The sequence below is a fragment of the Tyto alba genome, unplaced genomic scaffold (assembly GCF_018691265.1).
Source record: "Tyto alba isolate M040663 unplaced genomic scaffold, T.alba_DEE_v4.0 Super-Scaffold_17, whole genome shotgun sequence".
Classification (NCBI taxonomy): Eukaryota; Metazoa; Chordata; class Aves; order Strigiformes; family Tytonidae; genus Tyto; species Tyto alba.
The window spans coordinates 1,542,069-1,548,068 of NW_024881279.1; the positions used below are offsets into that span (position 1 = coordinate 1,542,069).

At 40.8% G+C, this 6,000-nt stretch overlaps 1 protein-coding gene across 2 annotated transcripts in view; it reads left to right on the top strand.

The window, feature by feature from the left end:
- JAKMIP2 (janus kinase and microtubule interacting protein 2) overlaps positions 1-4,268 on the top strand; it is a 67,028-nt gene extending 62,760 nt beyond the window's left edge. For both annotated transcript variants that reach the window (XM_042790229.1, XM_042790230.1), the window contains exon 22: positions 4,037-4,268. The gene's annotated coding sequence lies outside the window, so the exon portion shown is untranslated. The remainder of the gene's footprint in view (positions 1-4,036) is intronic.
- Positions 4,269-6,000: the final 1,732 nt, after the last annotated feature.

The window sequence follows — 6,000 nt, forward strand, 5'->3', positions numbered from 1 at the left end:
CATACTTACTAATGTTCCTGCCGCAGGATTTCTGGGAACCATGATGCAGTATAGCAGTTGTGAGATATTTTGAGTAGCCGTAACTGGTGAAAATTTGATTTCACAGTTTCTTGCTTATTCATATTGGGGAAAAAAGAAATCAGAAAGTCTTCTGAAAGAGCCAAATTATATATAGGCTAATTTTAAGAAGCCAAAATTTTCACAGTACACAGTAGTGTCAGATAATTTTATATGGCTGTCTTTTGCTGTATGATAGAATCATGAGTCCATAAAAAAGCAGCCAACTTGGAGGGAGAGTTAAAAAAACCCCCAACAAACAAACAAAAAAAAACCCACCCAAACCTCTTGGATTTAAGGTGCACCTTGGAAACTCACAGTAACTGACAGTGACATTTGCAAGAACCTGTCTGTATGAGTTTTCCGCATCTGGCTATACGGTTGTCCTTTTTTCAGTTTCTATCATAGCTACAGTAAAGTCCTTGTGAAGCGTATGAGAAAAACTGGGGCAATAAGAGGTTCAGAATTTTCTGTATATACCATTTTGCACATATGTTTGCCACCTGTATGGGTATGGAATTGGTTTTCTATTGAGTATTTGTCCCTTCTGGCACAGCTACATAATTAGTAAGAATCTTATACATCAGTTTTACCAATGCTGGTATCAGCTATGGTGGAAGAAAAAATAGAAACTATGGGGTTCTTCTTTGAAAATGTGCTTCAAAATATATCCCTTGCTCAGTTTAGGTCACCTTGATTAAAAATGCAGTCATGACATTAAACTACTGAACAGTTTTTCCTAAGCCCGTCTCTTTTAAGATGGAGCACTCAGCAAAGTCTTTGCAGTAGAGCATGCATCCTGAGAAATAAAAATTAAAATTTTCATTAATATTAGAATTCATCAAGACATATTGTCTTCCTGATTTTTTTAAATTGTTTTTAGTTTTGAAAGGACTTTTTCAGAAGTTAAAAAAACCCATCAGTGGTAGATGCAAATGCCAAAAAGATCCACAAAGATGTATAAAAATAATTTTTGTTTACAGATATGACATTTTTCATTAGAAAAGATGACTCATATGAAAAACTTAATCCACCTGTAATTGAACTTAGAATAGGAAATCTCTAGTCCCAGGACAAAAATGTCAGTGTATGCTTCCTGAGGCCATATTCATGGTTTTGGTATGCCAGGACAGAAGAGAAAGGAAGATGAACCAAGAATTACCGACATAACATAGATGAGTCACTTGGCTTTTCAGGAATTGTAGGTATATACTGATATATTTTGAAATAAGCATTTCTCAAAATACTAAAAAAAAAAAAACCCTATTATTATGACAGTGGAATTCCAGCAGTGTTGATTAACTCTTTGTCATGGAGCCTGTGAAAATATCTCAAGTGCCCTTTAACATTTCAGTGTCTGCATACTAAGAAAAAACATGTTTTAGCAGCCTCACAATTAGCTCTGCAATGTATTCAAAGGCAGACTGAATTTTTTGTTGCAGAGGAGCCATCCTTTCCCTCTTCTCAAAGCAGGAAGGGGAGAACCACACATATAAAAGGAGAAGAATCAGGGCCATCAAAAAAATACAACAAAACCTGCACATTTGCTGATAACACTTCTGCCCTTTTGGCCTAATTTGAGGGCAGATATTGTCTGGTTAGAAAAGTTAATGAGGTGTTTAAAGTCAGAACTCTACATTCCTCCTAAAATTCTAGCAGATTTATTGTTACTCACTCGCAGACATTCTTCTACCTGCATGTGGCTGCTGGGTCACATCTCGTACAAGCTCTCCGCTAATTTGATGCACTCCTCACTGGTGCATTAACTGAGAAGGACTAATAGTCAAAAGAAACATAAGTGTTTTTCTGATCCCTTCAGGATTGACAGGACTGTTCCAGCTGCAATGGAACCAGAGCAGCATCAAGGCTGATTTCACTGCTGGGGTTTTACATAGATCCCTTAGGGACCACGTCAAGACTTCACTTCCTCCCCTACTGCCCCACTGGCCCAATCTCCTTCAACAGTTTTTCCGCTTGTTTTAAACAACATCTAAGATTTAGCAGGTGCATATCTCTTTGGTGTAACTTCACAGAGCTTAGGAAGGCTGCTCTAACTACAGTGCCCACCTGAGAAGAGTTTTGCTCACTGGATTCAGTGTTGCTCCATAGACACTGGCCCCGGGAGCACAGGAGGCTCTAGTTTGAATGACTTGTATCCCTACTGCCCGTAGAGAGGACGAGAAGCATCAGAGCAAGCTGAAATGTGGTTTACAGCCTAGGAGAGCCTACTGGTGTGTTGTACCACTCCTAGAACCACCCAGGAGATGAATGATTCTTTTGCCTTCCCCATCCTGCTTTTTCATATTTGGCTATGAATGTCAGGCAGGGAACAAGAAGATGGATTACTGTGAGCTGAACGGCAGAGGAAGTAGCCATGACAGTGGTGGAGATATAGTGATGTAGAGAATGGGATGCTGACTATGAAAATGGAAAAATCTTAAGGGCAAGGTGTGTGTGTGGGATATATAAACTCAATACTTTTCCAGAGGATATGTGTTGCTGTGAACTCCCTTGAACTGTAAAGACAGCTGTAGCAGGCCCAGCATCACAGCAGGCATGATATCTGTAGAATGTTTTACCAAGGCAAGTCAGTCTACAAGTGCAAAGCATCAAGTCTTGCAGCAATTCCTCAAAAACAAAGCAGTGGTAAGCAGTTGTTAGCTCCTTATCCCCTGCCTGATCCCAGTCTTCACCCCTTCCATTTCCCTCTATGGGATCCTCACCCCTCAATACCTGAGGGCAAATCTTGAGAGAGAAGCAATTTGGGAATGGTGTTGGCAAGACTGAGAGGGACTTTTGGCAAGGTCATATTTCCTGAGGCTGGAATACATGGAAACAGAATAACTGACATTGATTTGTGTTTCCCATTTGCTTTAAAAACCACCTGCCTATCCAGGAGACTTTGGCATTTGGAGTAACTCAACAAGGGTGAGCATGGCACGGGGAGTGTGCCATCAGCGTTTCTGGTTCTTAGAACTACCGAGATACATGTCATCAGGGGGATCTTTGCAAAATTGCTTTATTTCCACAAGATGCAAGTTAACCTTATCATAAGACACTTCAAACAGATCCTTGATAAAACAACAAAAAAAATCATAATGCATCCTTGAAAATTACCTAGGGAGTCATTTGATGAAAGGTCTTTGGTTTTGCTCATGCCTTGCTGCAGTTTATCCTTTACTGACCTTTTAACTAGCTGAGAGAAAGCCACAGTGCAATCGCAGATACCTTCTGGTTTCTTTCTCTCTCAGAGTGAGCACAGCACTCTCACTGCTGTACTTTTCAGATAAGGAAGGACAAGCATGAATGAAACAATGTGGAGCAATATATAGGATCCAATCCAGAAGCTCTCTACTTTCTGTTTATGTGGGATTTTCCTACCTGCCTTTTTTTCTGTGTTTATATACATTCACTTATTTGTGACCACATAAGGAGGTCTGGTCTGCATGGATTTTGCACTCAGTAAATTTTACCTTGTAGACTTGAGTACTGAGAGAGCAAAGACAAAATACACCCTTTTTTCCCTGGTTTCAAACCTGAGAACTGCAATTCTTTTCCATAGGTAAGGAAAGCTTGCTTGGAACAGGAACAGTCTGTATTTGCTGCAGTAGCGAAAGTTCTGGGGTTGTCCTGACACCACAAGCATATCACCTGCTGTCATGTCTCCTGTCACTGGTGAATTTTAGGTAGCTTTTGTTAAAGAGTTATTGAAACTGGTGCACAATTATTAATTTGAAGACGCCCATGAGGACTTTAATGGACCAGAGGGCTGTATTTTAGAGGGTTAAATGGACAGGCTTGGCAAAATACCCAGAATTTTCACAAATACCTTTCATACAAACAGAAACAGTTTAACAAGGATAACTGTAAGAACAGACCTTTTCAACTTTGTGAGTGATAGACTGCATCTTGGCTGGGGTAGGTAGGTAGAGGACCTTATAACTTACCTGATACAGATGTTCTTTTTTTTTATTTTTAGAGTGACCGACCACCCAGATAAGTGCTTATAAAGGCAAATGCTTCCATCCCCCTGATGAAGAGAACATTGTTTACACCTATTTTAAAAAGTATAAAAAGGAACAACCTGTAGCCAAGACTGTAACCACCTTGTATTTTAAAGCCATCACTCAAGATTTGCTACTTGACAGTTCCTGTCTAAAGCTATGATATATGCTGCATCTAATAAAATTCTGTATGTTGAAATTACAAAAGGGAAAGAGAAATAAACTGTGAACCTATGTCACTTAGGAAGAACTTAAAGGGAAGGAACCACTTTCAGCTGATCAAGTCAGTGTGTCTTGGGCATGGAACCAAAGTTACAACAGAAAAATCTATCCCTGCTGTGCAGGGCAGTTGTTTAAATGTGCCACTGTCATCCCATGAATGGATCAAAAGTTAACAGGACAGAGCAGGAGAAACACGAGCCGTGGAGAGATGCTGACAACAAAGCATTTGGTTTGAACTGTCTAGCTTTCTCACTGCAGGGACTCCTCTCCTTCTTTGGTTTTAACCTCAGGAACAAATGACAGCTGCAATGTGGGGGGAAGAAAGGAAAAATGCATTCTGGTTTACTGCAGGGTGGGCAGGACAGGGCACCACGTTTTGTGCTTGAGATCATAACAAAGCACCACCCTACTCAACAAAGAAGGGGAAGAAGAGGGAGTCTGGCATGAGGAGAATTTCTGACAGAGTTGTAGCCTTATCTCTCTTCACCCTCCTTCCATGAAGAACAGTCTGTTTGTTGTCAGATACTTTTCTTACTCTTTAAAGACTGCAGTTGAGATAATAATGACTATGCTTGGTTTTACTATTTGAATAATACACAGAGGATCGCTGGATTGGACTTACAGAGCAGCTTCTGAGAAAGACAAGAATTATGTTGGAGGACAGAGGGGAAAAAAGTCAACCCCCTTGTCCATGTGGTATGATCCACAAAGCATCAGCTTCCAACTATTTTGTCCCAGCTTGGAACAAATGTTTTCGTTTGGCTTGTCAAACTGACTTTGTTAGCTGGCTTCCTGATCAATGACATGTAAACCAAAAATGGGGAAAAGCTGTGTGAACACATCCTTATTATAAGTAAGAAGAAGTATCGCTAGTCTGTTTAGATTTTTCCACAGTTAAGAACAACTAGAAGTAGTTTGCATTTCGAAGCATTACTTACCTCTAATCACAAAGCCTGGAACCCAGTCCTGGTGTCTCCCTGAGGCATCACATGTCCGTGCCCCCTGTAGTTAGTAAGAAACGAACCCTGAGGAGTGTCACACCTGCGGTAAACAGTGTGAAGGTCCTGGGCCTGCTGGGAGCAAAGCAGCCAGCTGCACCCATCTTCCCTTTTCTCACTGATGTGCTGGATGAGCTAGGCATGACAATGCACTTCTCTGTGCCTCTGTTTTCATTTCCTTGGAAATGGAGTCGTGCCTGATTAGCCTTCAGGTTCCTGTGGCAAGGCTCCTTATATGAGCTGTGTCTTTCACGATGGAGCCTTCATTTTAACTGGGAGAAATGGATGTCTGTTTTACAATATAGAAAACTAAGGGCCAGAATACAGCCTGTGCATTACTTAAACCTTCAAAACAGGGCTCGCATGTACCAACATCTTACGCACACCGACTCTGCCCATCAGAAGCTTTAAAAGTGCTTTACAAAAAGTCTTCCCTTTGTTAGCTTGTTTATTTTTACAGATGAAGCAACTGAGGCACAAAGCAGTGAAGTAACTTGCCACAGCAACTCAGCAGGTTTCAAAAGCAGCTCCTTGGCCATAGCAGTGATGAAGTTCCTCTAGTATTGAGGATGCCAGCCCCTAACAGCTATTTTTTGTCCAGAATAGCTTTTAATCATTAATGTCCATTCACCCAACTGGATTGCAATGCTGGGCTCCATTTCTTCACAAAGACTCCTAACATCTTCATTTATTGCATGCCCTGAGATTGTCTTAAGCCT